The 17,568-nt window shown below is 37.8% G+C and overlaps 1 protein-coding gene and 1 long non-coding RNA gene across 2 annotated transcripts in view; one reads left to right on the forward strand and one right to left on the reverse strand.

Annotated features, from left to right (window-relative positions):
* Positions 1 to 17,568, forward strand: part of lrmda (leucine rich melanocyte differentiation associated) — a 312,728-nt gene that overhangs the window by 27,024 nt on the left and 268,136 nt on the right. The window lies entirely within an intron of this gene.
* LOC119788584 lies at positions 3,315 to 4,973 on the reverse strand. Its single transcript, XR_005281491.1, has 4 exons — positions 4,446 to 4,973; positions 4,296 to 4,359; positions 3,706 to 3,842; positions 3,315 to 3,408 (listed from the first exon to the last, which is right to left on the reverse strand). It is a non-coding gene; the product is annotated as an uncharacterized LOC119788584 (long non-coding RNA).

The raw sequence follows: 17,568 nt of genomic DNA on the forward strand, positions 1-17,568 counted from the left end.
TTCTGTCTAGAAGATATTTGGAAAACAAGAGAAACAAATGTACAAATCAGCTATTATTGTTTATTTCGAAGGTGGTAGGCACCGCATAGTATTTGTGCTTAGGGCCCCCAAATGGCCAGCACCGCCCCTGATTATTACTTATCTGAAAATATATCATAGGTTTTTTTTGGTTGCCACACATTCTCCTTAGATACTCTAATTCTAGCTTGCAGACTCAGACCTCTGTCCTTGTGTAGTAGAGGACTTTTCAAAGTTATGCTGTTATCATATAACCCTAGGGCTGGGTACCGAACTTCGGGTCTTTTATGGTACCGACCGAAATGCTTCGGTTCTACCGAGTATCGAAACATGCCTAGTCTTTCGGTACCAAGTTTCGGTGATTGGCTGTAACACTTAACGTGATTGCGTCATCCAGGAAAAATACACAGGTGGTCCCGCCTACAGCCAGGGTTGATGTGTATCTGTTGTGAACTGGTTGTGAGCGTTGCGGAACTCCTTTAAAATGCCCCCCAGGTCAAAAGTGCGGCTTCACTTTATTAAGACTGATGCTAATAGTGTAGAGTAGACGTAAGCAATTTAAGAGCAGAAAGTTGCTCGGTGTTTGACTGCAAGAAGAGCGGACCGCAACCAGCGCGACCATCCTCCTCTCAGCAGCCCGTGGGCAGAGCAAAGCCAGAGCGGAGTAATGCTGTAATAATGTAATAATGCTGCAATTTCAAACTGGACGCAGCAGGAGAAGCAAAATCACGTCTGCTGCTTCCTTTTTTGCTGCTTGTACCAGCTTCTGACGCGCGGCTGAAGAAGCTTTGCTGCTCCGGCTGCGCGGTGCAAAAGTGGCTCTGATGCGCGTTGGGCGGAGCTACTCTATCCTTTATTTGCCTTGCAGCTATATTTGCTGTGATCAGTGGGAATAAAGTAGTTTTATTATGTTTGTAAGTGGGAAAATCCACCTGAAAACTTAATCAGTGCAGTCAGTTCATCCTGCCTTCAATATTCTTTCTGTCGGAGCCGCTCAGACCCCCCCATACCAGCGGTGCGCTGTCAATAGGATCCCATTCAACGGGCTTGTTTGTCAGACATGGTAATTTTTCTAAAGTAAAACTGCTAAGTAAAAAGGTCCTCACAATGTTACAGTGAATATTAGACACTGATTTTTTTTTTTTTTTATGTAAGAGGAAAAATGTAAATGGAAAAATCAGAGCTTAAAATAAAACTCAAGATTTGTACTTTTTTATGTTGAGTAATTTTCTTTTTCTTCGAATTGATATTATAAAACTGGTATCGAAAAAAGTATCGTTCAGGAACCGGTATCGAAGTGAAGGTATCGGTATTGGTACCGGTACCGAAAATTTTTGAACAATACCCAGCCCTATATAACCCTAACCTGACAACAGCCAGATGCATGTCTCGCTCCGCCCAGCTCCACTCACATACATCTGGGAACCCGCTCATTGAAAGTGATTTCCCCAACCGAATTTATGGTCTGTCCAATCAGGACGATGGGTGGGTGTGTCCTGAAGTGGAGAAGCGACCGTGAGAATCCAACAACAATGGCGGCTCGCATTGAGGAAGCAAGCGTTAGCATTGATGCTGCTATTTCTTCTGTGTTGTCCAATCTATCTGATATTGTTTAATTAAAAGAACATCAAAGAACGGCTTTGAAGGCTTTTGTTGGTGGAAACGATGTTTTCGCCCTTCTCCCGACCGGATTTGGCAAGAGCTTGATCTACCAAATGGCTCCTCCTCTCACAGCGTCACGGGTTAGCTTCGGTGTGAGTGGTTGAAATAGCACGTCAATAAAGATGACAGACAAGTGGCTTATCCAATCATATGCAAGGAGTTTTGATAAGGCCCAGCCTTCAGTAAAGGCAATTCCTATGGCGGGTTCCCAGATGTATGTGAGTGGAGCTAGGCGGAGTGAGACATGCATCTGGCTGTTGTCAGGTTAATATAACCCTGCTCCAGTTCATTTTATCGTCTTTGTAGAACCCGGTAAACATCCTTTATATCCTCTGCTTTCAAATAAATGGATTTATTTTAACATTATTTTCTTAATTTTAAAATGCTATTAGCTGTAAACTATGGAGAATTTGGTCTGGTGGGGGTGTGGGTAGAAATCCAGCTGTAGAAAGCTACAAAGCAGTCCCAGTACACCGAGGGCAGAATGTAGAAGTTATTGTACTGCATGCCTTTCAACTGATCCCATCTCCATAAGTAAGTAGCTATGTGCTTACTTTAAGACAGTAGTTCTGAAACCTGCTACTCCAATACCACTGCCATGCATGTTTTAGATGTCTCTGTTGTAGCACATCAATTCAGATGATTGAATGACATTGACACATTTTTGGAGATGTCAAATTTTATACGCAGACAACAAAGCCAAATCTAAAAATGTTATTATGTAACTTAAAAACCCTGCTGAAAAATAAATGTGCTAAGTGTACTAAAATTTAGCATACTTTTGTGTACTTGAAGGCACACTAATCATTACTATACTTTAAGTGTGTTTATGATTAGTTAACTTGAAGGATGCTATTTTGGAACAACTAATTTTGTACTAAATATATTTTAATTGTAATTAAATTGTGGACAAGCTCAACTTGAAGTGTATTTAGTGTACTTTGATGTGCTAAAGTGGAACAACTTAAAGTATATTTTGTATACTTTAAGTATATGAGTTTATATGTACTAATATATGCTTAATTAGTCAAATTAAAGTGCACTATGGTTGTATTATAACTACATTAAAAATGATTTGTTAGTGTCTTAAAAATATATAAGCTTTATACTTTTAATATACTCTTACTGTGGTAATAATATGCTTAATTATACTGTTGGCTTATTCCAATTACTAAAAAAGCATACTTTGCAGTTAATAGTAAATATACTTTATCATTACATTGCTATACTACTTTCTACCTTGCACATTCTTGCAAATGTATTAACAGTATACTAAATGCTGAAAGACTTGTGGATATACTTCCGTGCAGATGAAAAAATATACTTTAATGTATTTGAAACATGTCCAAATTATAGTACATTACAAATAATATAACTTGTACTATCTCAGAATGTATAAACATTTACATATCGACGTTAACCATTTTCATTATAAAACTTACAACACATTTTCAAATATTGGTACTTTAGTACACTTTGTAGAAATATGTCAATTTCAGGCAGCAGACCTAAACATTACAAATAAACTTTAAAGAACGCAGAGGAATACTGAACAATGAAAAACAACATTCCTTATTATTGCACCCCTAAACCCTCCCACCATACAAAAACACGCCCACCACACATTATTTTCCTTTTTTTGGCTGAACTGCTCATTGTTACATTTTCGTCTGATGGCCGTGCGCACATCAGAGACACTTGTCTACGGAAACTCCAGAAGAACAGCGTCTGTTAACCAAACAGAGAGATACTGTAAATTCATAGTATTTTTGAGCAGTACATCAGAAAAGTCTGACAAATTGTATCAGTATGATATACCAGGGTCCATAAGTGCACCAGAAAAAAAAATTGTCCATTTCAGTTGAATTTAAATAAATCTGATGCATCAAGTGGTTTTATCAGATCTGATCAAAAAAATTAAACAAAGTAACAACAAAAATTGTCAGAGATCTCAGAAAAGAAAAAAATTATGAATCCGCAGAAAGAAAGGGAAGAAAAATCCTTAAGTTTCCTTGTTTTTCCTACCACCCTCCAGGGAACCGGATGGCATTCAAATTGGGAACATCCTGCATCAACATCTCTGGTGGAGTCTAGTCCAGTCCATACAATGAACTGCTCAGCTGTAACAGCAGATTCTGCAACTATGTAAAAAAAAAAACAGCCTGCACACAAATGTGCAGAGCAATTACTTCAATTGGAAAATAAATCATGTAATCACCATAATATAAATTGGTTTTTACCACATTTATACAGACAAAAATATAAAGTAAAATTATCAATTTACATGTGGTTCACTGTCTAAGAAATCATTATGGTCAGTAGTCAATACTTGTATCTGGAAAAAACAATCCAGGACACCTATGAAGGGTTAATTTTACGTTAACCCCTTGTGGGGGTTTTACAGCAACATCACACAAGATGTAGCTAGCTTGAAAGTGCATTTTCTTTTTTAGAAGAGCACATGGGGGGTGTGTTAGCCTCCTTCTCACTGTGCTAATGCATTCAATAAATCAAAAGAGCTAGTAAAATTACATATATTACAAAACATTATATCCTGACTGGTTTTACATCTCAAAAAATATATATATTTCATTCACAGGTTCATGTGAACTCACCAGGATATTCTTCAACACAATAATACAGCAAATCTTCCTGCTCAACCGATTACATCTCCTGTTTCTACAATACAAATATAATAATCAAAATCGCGTTTTATACAGATATCTTAAGATTTCAAAACCAAATGGGAATGTTTTGAAAGTTACCTCTCTCCATGCAGACCAAGGCCTTAAAAGAAAAGCACGCTAGCTCTGAGCAGGGAGGAGCCGTGACTAACTGCTGTGCAGGTGTGGTGCATTCAAAGTCTATGGGAATTCTGATATCAGTACTGAACCAAAAACTCCCCAAGACTAAAATTCTTGGGGAGCTACTACTTTACAGACATCAAGGCCAAACAACCTCCACATATCACTCCTATATGCATGAAGTGCTGTCAGCGACTTTTAAATATGTGCACTCACCAATTGGTCTTGTTTGCAGTAGCCCTGCTTTGATCCATTAAACAATACTAATGAAATGTTCTTTTTTGAACACTTGAGACAATTGTAATGTGTTAAGTTTATTTCTTTTGCATTTGGCCAGTATTAACTTTTCTGTTGCAATGTGGGTTATGCTATTTGTTAGATCATAATGTAGCACTGCACCAGCTTTAAACCACTTGCTTTTCAGCAGAACACACATTTTTGTGCACCTGTACTTTTGAAGTGAACATTTAGTGTTTTGTTCAATGTGGTTTTGTGTGTAAGATGTATTTCTTTTTCAAAACTTATTAAACATTACATAACAACTGCAATAATTGCTATCTGTGTACTTTACACACAGCACAAAATTGCATAATAGGGTTTAAGTGCATTTTTGTAGTTATACTATTGAACACTTTCCAAAAGAATTACCTGAAGTACAAGCGTATATAACTTCACTTCATAATTAGATTCAAATGTAACTTAAAATGCACTCAAACTTAATATTACAGTGTCGATATTAAAATGTGTACTTTTAAAATATGCTTTCAATGTACGTTACAATGACAACTTTGAGCATACAATTTAAAATATAGCAAAAATATATGTAAAAACAAATTTAAAATAAGTACACTTTAGAAATTACACATAACTTTCACTTAAAGTATACTTTTTTAATAATATATTTCTATAAAGTGTAACATAGTGTAATTATGTTAAAGTGTGTTAAAAGTATTAGCATGAAAGCGTAATGTTAGTATACTTTTTATATATTTACAAAAAGTACAATTTGTCTAAGTACATTTTCAGTAAACTATAGGAAATATGAATATACTTGAAATACAATAAAGCACATTTTTTTTTTACCAGGGAAGACAATACATCTAATTGCACCATCAGTAGTGACAAATATGTTTCACCATATACTAAGCTTTATTTCGGATTGGCATGCTAATAGGCTTATGACTTGATTTGACAGACCTTCCTTCCTCCTGGAGAGGGTCAACCTCTCCAGCCACGGACAAGGGTAGTGGAATGGGGTACAGCAACAAGAAGAAATAGAGAGTTTGTTTTGTCTTTTAAAAGAGAGCTTTAGGGAGGAGTATGTTCCTTGGTGGATGAGGAGATGTTAACTGATGCAGGTTTTAAAGAGTGTGGAAGATAGGACCAATTAGCACGTGGAAGAAGAAAGGCTCGGACAGGAGAGGTAACCCAGTCATGATAAATTTGGTGACTTAACAGTTTCCCCTCCTCCCCTTTTTGTCTGTGAGACCCCACAGCTGTGGACTTAAGAACTCTTTTCACCTAAAGGGAAATCAAAAGATAATCCAGAGTTTGATGTTTGAAGAAACTCTGGAATTAAAGGAGAAAAGAGGTCACTGATGTATAGAGCAATGGGTTTAAGCTCTAAACCTTTCACAAAAGGTTCTGACAGAGTGAGTTCCTCTCCAATCCCTCTAAGTGTATTTGGAAAGTTCCAAGCACCTTTTCCGTGCATGACTAAACCCACTAAAGAATAGGGAGATAAAAGATATTGAGTGGGTTAGGCAAAAGTTTAATTTGCCTATGAAAACAGATATCTAGTATCAATCAGGAAGGTGAAATTGAATCCTCTCAACTGTTCAATGTTTGTTTATCAAAATTCCTCTGAATAATTTCAATAGCTACTTACTTCTGACTGACAATCTTTTCATAGGTTTGTCGACACCAATTGTTGGAGTTGTCAGTGGGGTTTGCCAACTTCTTTCAAACAGATTATGAAACTGACTAAAGAGTTGTTTGAATATGTTAGAGAAAAACCTGATTCAGCTTTTTAACTGCTGAGCTCTAATACCTGAAGTTGCTGAACACTTTGGTCAGACGAAGTGGGTTACAATTTCATTTACATTAATCTGTAAAAACTAAGTAACTTACCCATCTAATGCAATATTGAACTATTTGCATTGTCTCTTTATTATAATATATAAAACAATTGACACACTTCTAACACAGTTAAGTTTTTTAAAAGTTTTGTTTGGGTTGGCTTTAGACATGCATTTGGTCTAGATTCTTATTGAAAACCGGGATATGAACAAAACGGGGCTTAAAACTTGTGCATGTCATTTTCCACGCAGCAGTTGGGATCTATGAAAACAAAGAACTAGCTAAAGACGATTAGCAGAATTAATTAAGAAATATGATTTTTTTGTCTGCATGGAATATTTTCATCATAGAAATAGCATTGGTAAGGGTAAGGGATTAAGTTCTAGCATAATAGAAAAAACATGAGAAGATGTGTGAGAACTAAGTCTAATGTAATGTAACAAAGAGATGTTCATGAAGGAAGGGTGGAGGGCTACGTGGTGGGGATGCCTTTATTTGACTTTGTTATCAAATGCAGTGATGGACAACAAATTAACTAAGACTAGCTCTAACTAAATATGGTTTTAATCAAATAAAAATAGAAATACTGACAAAAATACTTAAAAATAAAAATGGTTTGATAAAAGGGCTGCTCAAACTGGATGTTTACAAATTCTCTAGATAAAATAATTAGGTAGACAAACAAAAGATTACATGCAATTGTGGAATTTTAAAGACTTCAAAAACTAAAGGTTAGAAAAATACTGCAATCACACAATTCATTCAGGCAGTTTTAGATTTAAACGAATATATATGTGTTGTTGTGCTCATAATTATTTGTTCAATAATTGAGGAGGAAAAGGTTTTTGAGTTTATATGCATATATATATATATATATATATATATATATATATATATATATATATATATATATATATATATATATATATATATATTTTTTTTTTGTTTTTTGTTTTAAGGTCATATGTATCCAGGAGCTAATACCTGACAGCTGACCTTGATGAACTTTCATGAAAACAACCTTTAAATACCCTTTGAACTCTCCCAACTTGGAGAAAACCTGGTGACAGAAATGTGCAATGTTTTTGTCAGTGAAACACATTTTTCAAATGACACCTTCCCCTTTGATTTGACAGTTCATGCAACCAAGGTATTGCTTTAGTGCACATTTGCTTACCATAAGAATGTAATTTTCTGTGATAAGGTCCTGAAACTTGGCAGGGGATGCTGGAAGAAAACTGTCATTAGGTGCCAAATTCCCCTCCCTGGATGAACCGGGGGCTCGCCCTAGGGGACAGCTCAAGGATGAGTGGGCCAAAGTAATGTCATGCTGTGGAAAAACCATTAATCTATTCTCATCTATCTTTTAGTCCACAAGGAAAGAAAGATGTGCAGCAAAATTTAGTTAGATAAGTGACACAAAAGAGCAAATGTACATATCGTTTTAAGACATTAGGGATTTGCTAAATTACTTCATTATTACAATTGTGAGTAATTGATAACAGATGATTGAGACACATATTTAGATTTGGAAATCTATCCTAAAAAACACAATCTGTGTCTAAGTGTTTTTAACTAAACACCATTCAGTTAGACTCTTGGTATATGGTGAACATAAAGTACTTGGGCTGAATATTAGAGCTGAGAGCCTCACCATAAATACACAGGTCAGAGCTGTCAGCCAGAACACTTCTCTTTGCAGTCTGCCGTCTCGTTTTAGTTTTAATCCACTCATCATGGGGGAAGTGAGAAACATATAGAGGCAGATATGCCATGGTGTAGTACAATAACAGATTGGGTAGTGAAAAAAGAACAGCAAAAGCAAGAGAAAAACACACTCTGAAGAATGTGTGAATCTATAATAGCACCACTTAATGACACAAACTATCTCCCCTTGCTGACGGAGAGAGGCTAAGCTTCCTCTGAGTCTCCGAGGGCCCACTGTTACAAAACAGAAGACAGTAGGACTCTGACAGCTCCAAGTGTCTAGGGCCAGGGAAATAATTGATAACAGGCTGCCTGCATCCAAGGTCCTTTAGCAGTAATTGCAAGCAGAATCTGACTCTCTGATCTCACCAGTGGTATTGGCTATGCCAGAACAGCCTGGCTTTGACAGATTGCCTTCCTGCAGTAATAACTTAGGCATGTTCCCTGTTTTCTCACACAAGGCCATACAGCACTGTCTCTGCCGCAGAACGAGCCCAGAATAATCAGCGATTATTTAAGATGTGTACTCTTGCTTTAGCTCTTGGCAGATTTTTTTTTTTTTTTGACAGTACGCTTTTCGAGTAATGGTTGCCAGGAAGAATCCATAACAGAAAGCTTGTGAAATGCTGTTATTGTCATAAAATCAGACCTCTTCAACCTCGAAAGGAAAATAACAAACATGGAAAACTGTCTTCAATTGTTTTATTCTGTTTTGTTTGAAAACTAATTTCCAAACACCGTCTTTAGCCATGGCCCTACCCCTTAATGACAGCCCGAAGGCTTTATGACCTTTTGAGGGATGGGCCTCCTTCCCTCTTCCCTCCCCTTGTCCCTGTGTCTCCATTCCCTCCTCTTTTTTCGCTCAGTGGCACTCTTCCATGCTCACTGTCTGCACTGTAAAGCACTCAGGGATTTATTGTCAGCTGGAGTTTCCTTGATGGGGTGTAATAATACTGTGCCTTTCTCACCCGCTACGGTGGCAGAATCCCCTCCCTCTGCTGATGAGAGGACCCCTGTGGGCTGCCCTGTATGTGCCTGTGTTCTGTGGCAGACTTATAAGCCTGCCAGCTCCACCCCATGGCTGTCCAAACAAGGTTTCTCAACAGGCACCCACATCAAAAAGAGCAGTGCACGGGAGCTGCAGAAAAGTGAAACGGCAGGATGCTGCCTTTAGTTATTTGTTTGGCTTTTTTGCAAACAGAGGGAAGGAGTTAAAACCTTGTGAGCTCTTTTGTGTGTGTAGCTTTTTGGTATAAAAACTGAGCTGTTGCTCCTGCTTTTGCTTTCATGGAGTTTTTTTCTTCTTACCTGCCAGCAATTATTCTTTGGAGGAGTGATGAGAAAAGAAAAACATCAGTTGATTTTTGAATTGAAATGATATGAAGAGAAAGTTTAAATGGACAAGATTTCCATCAAACTTTCTGGCAAATAAAGCAAAAAAAGCAAAAAAAGCTGTCATTTGTCTAGTTTGTATATAAAACAAAAAACTACCATTAAGAATAAATGCTTAAATCAATGCAAAAAGACTTGTAGATAAGTCTGGGAGTAGCATGTAAGTCTTAAAGTAGTTCAAAAGACTCTTAAGACCTTAAAGGAAACTCAAAGCCCAGTAGGTGGGATGCAAAGGTGGCTACTGGGTATAGAAATTCCTTTAGGAATACCACAATTATTAACTTATCCTTTAGATGTTCCTTAAAGAGTGAAGGGTATAGGGGATGTTTTTTTAGGTCAGTATTGAATAGACTGGTCTTTCTTGCATCTGCTTTCCGTGAGAGCCTGGTATCAAGATTGATGGTTGTGTCATGCTGCTTTAAAATGTCTAAACATAGACGTTTTAGAGGTGGACGCAATGTGAAAATGTAAATAAACATTATTGGAACTCGGGGTCAGGTCGAGGTTAGATTTATGGTTTTGGCATTCACCCTTAGACTCATCCGTCATTCCTTTGCCCTACCAGGCCCCTTTGGTCCCAGCTCCTCCCTTTTGAGCCAAGACTCTTCCCCCACCCCACGGATCACGAGACCCTCAGCTGAACTACAGCCGACCTGCTGGATTCAAGGCCAGCTGGGCTTCAGATGCCATAATAGCAGCAGTTGAAATCCGTTTATGGATATTTGATCATTGGAAAGGCCTTTCAATCACCCTTAATTTATGTTTTTTCATCAGTCTTACATCCCTTGTTTGTTTGTTTTTTCATCCCTGCTCACAATAATATTTAGACGTTTTATGTTTAGCTGTCTTACTGCCTAAACCTTCATACCACAGTCTGTGTTCACTTACTTAGAGCACACACACGTATTATACTGTACCAATGATCCAAAGCATTTTAAACGTATCAGGCCTTTTATCATCAACTTGCTCTAAACAATTTTTTTTTTGTTTTTTTGTTTTTAAATAAGTCGAAAATACCTTTAATGTAGAGATATGTTCTGTATATTGGGTATACATGCACAGAAATGGTCTTAGCAATCAGCTAATATCTTATATCACTTTTCTCATCTCTACGAAAAGCCCAAGTGTTTGTTTTATGTCTTTATCACCGTAGTTTTCTTTTTATTACATGTAAAAAAAATATTATTTTTTTGTTAAATAAATGCTATTTCTACACTGCTATGGTACTTTTGTAGTAGTGAGAAAGCATATTATTTTTTACTTGGTGCTTTCATTAAAGTAATTAACCCTATTTTGTTGGTTAAAAAGCTGTTATGGCAGAATGAAGATGAATCTCTTTCAATAAAAGTTCCTTTGTAATACAATGGGTTAAAAGTGCGACAGGGTTTTGTTTTTCTAACCGATTATAAATGCATCTCTGCTCTTGTTTTACGTGCAAATAAAATATGTTAGTTATTCATTTAAGCGTGTCACTGAAAGTGACTTAAGTGTGAAATAAAAGAACAACTTTTGTTGAAAAATAATAACAACCGTCTAGTCCCTGCTTTGCACTTAAAGGGTCTGAAAAAGTTTCAGCATTTGAATATGAGAGGACACCTGCTTAAAGTAAGTAACTGTGGGGGAAATGCTTTGATCTCCTCTGACTGTTTGACTCCCTTGATGGGAGTAGCTCTCATAATCCTTCTGTTTAACCTGTGCTTTTTGGCCCAGCTGGGGTCCTGTCCTAGGATAAAGCAGTGGGCTAGGTCTTAATCGAACAGCAGGGTCACTGGATGCATCTTGCAAAAGGGCTTTGAGAGATGAAGCACGGAAGGGCACATTTAAGACAAGGATGGCTTCACACAAATGGAGGATTAGGGTGTTTTGCTTGAGTGTAAATAGGAGAGGTTTAGCAGGCAGTTCTACAAAAGTGAAAGAGTTCATACGGCTTCTTTGAGTGACAACCATGATCCAGGGTGCCAATGCTGATCCATGAGTTCATTTCAGGAATTGTGGCAATCACCTAGACACGGTGCTGAGGGGATTCTTACAAAATAAGGATCTTCAGTACTACAGTTTTGCATTATCACAGTTTTGCCCTCACCTAAAGCCGGGCTTACACTGTGCAATTTTTTTTTTCCCTATTCGGGTGATTCTCCAATCGTGCGAGTATTTTATGCATTTTACGTTCAGGCTGAATTTTAGCCTGATCGTGCGTCGTGCATCATGTAGTATACAGGGGTGATCAGCCTCTCACGACAACCTCCCGATCAGGAACCATAAGTTCCGGAGAAAATCAAACATGTTTGAAATTCAGTTTGCCGTCGTAAGGTTGCATCAGAGCGTTGGGCCACACAGTGTGAGAACATACATCGTAAGCTCTGAACTTTTAAACCCTGCGGTTTTGTCGTACAGTTTGAGCTGAAGCTGCGTGCAACGATTGAAAATATCACACAGTGTATGCCCCCATTACTTGGTTGTCTTTAAAAGGATAAGGCAGTTATTGGTCCATATTGATTATCAATTCTGCTATATATTTTAATAGGCTGTTAGTTAGAGTTTAGGCTGTTAGTTAGATTTTAAAAGATAAAAAAAATATAGCGCATTAGAGATCAGGGATATTAAGACAAACAGATTTGCATTACGGCAAACGCTAAAATGAAGCTTCTGGGAAATTACAAATTTTTGTAAATGAAAATGGATATAATCTATACTGAAGTACTTGTGTCGATAAGATATAATCCAATAAAAGAGGTGACCATTAACTTTTATGTCAGAAGAGCATCTATCCTGTTATTTGACTTATATGCTTCATGTTGACATATTGAAGAAGGGACAGAACAGGTGTAACTCCTTGATGAAGTTTGGAGCAAGTTGCTTCATATCTTCTATGACTCTGTTGTGTGGAGTGTGATCTCCTCTGCCATCATTAGTTTGGACAGCAGCATCTATGATTTAAACAAGCAAAACAAATTAATATAAACCAGCTGTGTTCTGGAAGCTCATCTAAATGGTAAGAAGACGTATACAAACCAGCTGTAAGTGAGCACAGATGAACTTCTTGGGGGCATTCAAACCTAATGCAAAACCTGCGAAAATTTCACCCGTTCTGCTTCCCTTTGCTCGCCTTGAAATTGCCTGGCCAGCGAAAAGAAATTCTCAAAGCAGGTGAAATTGCCTGGCGGGCAAAAGCTCCTACATCATGGAGTGTGCTGGTGGTTGTTTTCAACTCATCATGGCAGACATGAATTTACAAAGAGACTGGCCGCGCAATTTTTATAAATTCATATGATGTGAATTTTTGGAATTTTCTTTGGGATTCTGTCTCTCACTGTTAGAATGTACATATGATTAAAATTATAGATTGTTGCATTCTTGGTAAGTGGGCAAACCTGCAAAATCAGCAAGGGGTCAAATACTTATTTCCCCCACTGTATGCTTACTAAAAGCACTGTTGCATTATGGGTAATTTTGGTGCAATCATAAACTTTCACCTCTAACCCTATGATTGGTCTGGCCTGTTTAAGACTGGAGAGTCTGAAATATTTGTATATGCCTTTGACTTGTCAGGCTACTTTGCCTCAGGTTTGGACTTGTCACAGAGGATGACCTACGAAATTGATTATTATTTCTAACTGCTTCTTCTTGGTTTATTTTGAAGGCTTAAAACTGAGCTTGCTCTGATAGGGTTGTTGGTTTTTTTTATTAATTAATTAAATTAATTCAGTGGGATACTATTATCTTAACTATTGTTTTTCCTTATGTCAAATTACATAAAACTATATAATAAGAGTGAATTGAATAATTTTTAAATGTCTTCTTCTACCTATGTATACAAAATTAATTGGAATACGGCAAAAGCAACAAGGTACTTTAATGACCCCAAACCAGAGATGCAGGATTCTGCTGTTTGTATTTAATGGAGATGGAGACATCTTTTGAGTGAAATGACTGAAGATGTTTGCTGTTCTAAAAATGAAACATGCATGTAGAGTATGAAAATCTGACACAGTTCTATGCCGATGGTGATCATCACTGGCTTAACTAAACTGCCGGCAACTAGCAGCAAACAGAACCATTAGCTGTCATTGGTCAAGCTCTGAAACTCTATTTAAATAGGGTAGAATAAGAAATATGGAATATAAGAGTCATAAATGAGAGGTGGGATGACCTTTGTTTTCACCTGATCTGTTTCACATTGCTCCTTAAAGGTAACCACTGTTGCAGAGGAATATCTGTGTTTATTCCTTGATCCCTTGCTCTCTATCTTATTGGTCTTTTTATAGAAAGCAGGAAAGCATGGAGCCATATATCAACAGCATGTCACCTATAAATATAATGTAAAAAATGGGTTTAAAGTGAAGCAGGTAAAAGGTTTTAGCGTGGTTATATTTGTCAGTTGCTGTTATTTGATGTGGAAAGATTTCTGTGATGACTTCAAAAATGAGACAGACAACTCATTTAGAATTATAAACCATTTTCTCTGTTTGTCACTGCTATTGATTTTTCTCCTTCCCCCGTCTCTTATACTTTATATCTGGCTCTGAGATATACTCCTGAAAAGGATTTATTGCGGCTATAGGCCTTGCCCGGCAGGTCTGCCATTACGAAGTGAAGAAAAGTGGGGGTAGGAGGCGGTTTGGGAGAGGGGCAACAGCAGTGCGGTATTGGATAGTGTTTAACTACCATAAAAAGAGCCAGCTCATTTACCCTGTGAGAGCTTTTGAAAAACAGACTGGTGTGATAATTCTATGAGTAGCAGGTGGCCTTCTTTAATGTTGGTTTTAAACAAAATTGCCCTTTTTCACTTTCCTTGTGCTCTTTATTATCTTCAAATAAGAGAACTGACCACATGGTGAAAAAAAAAAAGAAAGGCAACATGAAATCACATGATTTTTACTCAAAGTGGACATTCGAAACCACAAATACTGGCTTTAAAAAATAGGATGTTGTTTCTTTACTTTCTGCTGTCTATCTTCTTCCCCTCTCCATCTCAGACTGGGCTGTCAATGATGAGGAAGAGGAGGAGGAAGCAGGTCTTTCTTCTTCTTCCCCCACCATTTCCGAAATACCTGCTGGGTCCAAGCTCTTTTATGCTCTTGTTGTGACAGGTAGATTTATAAGGCTTGAAATTTGTACAAATCAGTTGTCATTCAGCGGCAGCTGTCAATGTGTCAAGCTGTCAGGGCCTGCTGTGAGGGAGATGCCTTAGGGGGCTGAGCGAGGGGGCAACCGCCCAGAAAAGAAAATGAGTTCAAACAGACCTGAGAAGCTCCTCTTTTCGACGGGCCTCTCTGCCCCTGTGGAGATGCCATCGATTTCTCTTGATGTTCAGCAACAGCGTGCCCAAAAAAATGACATGGCACACTGCACTCAACCCAGTCAGGGTAGAGCACGCCATCGTGTGATGTGCCAATCCCCCCAGTCTGTAGATGCCTCTTATTTTCACCTAAAGGGCTAGAAATCTGTAATCTGTCTGGGAAGACCGAACACCAGGGTTTTGTTTAGAAAGTCTTTGCTGTGGTTGTCATATTTTCATGTTTTAACCTTAGTAGCTGAAATGAAAATTGTTCAAATATGAGTGACAAGTGTTTGTAGGTTATTGTCAGTTGTTGCTGCCTCTGTTTGTTGTCACTGGCCACATATTTATGTATCTGTCCAGTTTTGAAAGGTAGGTCAGTCGGGATTCACATGTCTCTGTTGGGCACTTTGTTGGTGGACACAATGCGGATTAAAGCTTCAAATTAATTTTCATTTTATTTGAAGTTCCAAAATCAAAACAGATGGCATTTTAAAGCACTTCATAAGACATTCAGGTAAGGTATACCCAGTTAATTCCCAATATAATTCAAATTGATTTTAAAGATGTATTCAAATAGAACATGAACGCTTTACATATTATAGCAATGTAATGGGTGTATCAGGAGCACTGCGAGGCTGAACTTAGTGAACGTAGCAGTTTTAGCTAGCAAGAGCATTGCCACAACTGCAAAGTCAAGCTTCTCTTTGTTGTCAGAGACCTACTTAGTTACTTAATGTTCAATTATGACATGCAGCTAAAAACGTTCTAGTTCTAGGGCAGAGTTAACTCCAAAATATTGCACCATTTCAACAAAATTACAATAATTGAGATTAGCAGCTCTTTCTGCTCAACCTTCATTAACCAAAGATTTTAAATCCTGTTTTTAATTGTTTTTTCATTATCAGTAAAAACAGGCAGTTTAAGTTTGTTAAAACTACAAACCTACCAATACAGAAATAAGTTACTGGAGGATTCAAATATTCCCATCCATCCATCCATCCATCCATCCATCCATCCATCCATCCATCCATCCATCCATCCATCCATCCATCCATCCATCCATCCATCCATCCATCCATCCATCCAGGGGTGCTGGTGCCTATCTCCGTGGTGTCTACAGGCGAGAGGCGGGGCCCAACCCGTCCTCATTTATGTGTTGTCTCAGTCTCAAATTGTAGCTCAAGCAAACATTAACACCGGTAACACATTATTAGCACAGCGTCTCACGTTTATATAATCTAAACTTATTACAAAAAATATATTATTTTAACCATGATACTGACATAAAAAGTATAGATTTTACCTTCATTGCTATCTGAGGTTTATATATATGTATAAGCAAGTTGCTTATTTCTCATTTATTTTATTAAGTGAAACCCAGCCAGAATGTGTCATTTGTTACCTTTTACAGCAAACTTTTTTTGTGCTCCTTCCTGATTAAACAGACACTGTTATATGCACTCTCTATTGTTTTGAGTTAATGATGTTGTCACATTTGTTGTCAGCATTTTACAGTTGTGAAACAGTACGTGATGTTGTTAATCGAGGTTCTTTTCATTTTGCCCCTCCTTTTTAGTGACAGCAACAGAGTGGGAATAACAAAAAAAAAACACTATCCACACAACAGAGCTGTTTACACACAGGTGTGTCAGCCAAGTTTGTTTTCATACCCTTCATGAATGTGTGTGTGTGTGTGTGTGTGTTGTATATTACAGCCAAACTCTCTCCTGAAATAGACCTCCAAATGGACTCTTGTAACCTATCATGTTTTTGAAACCACTCAAACCTTGTGAATACACATAAAGCTTGTGAGTACGGTTGGTGTCGAAGCTTGTTAATTTAATGCCACAAAGTCTTAATTTCGCTTCATAGCTTGCAGTGGCCAGGCATTGTGAACATGGCTTTGTTCCAAACGTCCACCTTACCATGTGTGAACACAAGCACAGACATATACATGCATCAGAGCTGCATGAGTACACCATAATTAGCCTGATGGCGTTTTGGGGGATCCTTCTAACAGATTTATCAGCACCACCTGGCAATGTGAGGCCCCTGAAAGAAAGGGTTTGTGGGACAGTGTTAGGAAGGTGACACTTGCTCAGCAGCCTTGGCACAAGGGGGGAAATATTAATCAAAGTTTTCCATGTAGCTATTAACAGCTGCCGGTGATGGCCTCTGTGTGGCTCTGTGTGTGTTGATTGTGTGGCAATGAGCAGGAAGTTGGTCCACAGAGAGGGGAGTGTGATGTGTCTGAGTTTGTCTTGTAAAAATGCAGCTGTCCAGGACATGACAGCTACAACGTTAGAGGAGCCATTACTGGGTGTAGAACATTTCCTGGGAAATGACTTGAAAAATGACAGTGCGGCATGTGCAATATTAATTGCCTCACAGTCGCAATAAATAAGTCAAAAGGCTTTAAGAGAGGAACAAAGTAGAACATTGCTGGTTATCCATTGATCATAAAACAGGAGAACACGCTGCAGATCATGCATCAATTCTTTTTATTAATTTTTTTCTCAGTAATTGTACTTGTAGATAACATTTTATGTTTCTTCTGTCATTATGTTTAATTTTCCTTGCCGCGGGATACTGTTTTTCCCATGAAAACTGTGTCCTATCCAAGGA

The sequence above is a fragment of the Cyprinodon tularosa genome, unplaced genomic scaffold, assembly GCF_016077235.1.
Source record: "Cyprinodon tularosa strain WSP-4 unplaced genomic scaffold, ASM1607723v1 ctg32, whole genome shotgun sequence".
Classification (NCBI taxonomy): Eukaryota; Metazoa; Chordata; class Actinopteri; order Cyprinodontiformes; family Cyprinodontidae; genus Cyprinodon; species Cyprinodon tularosa.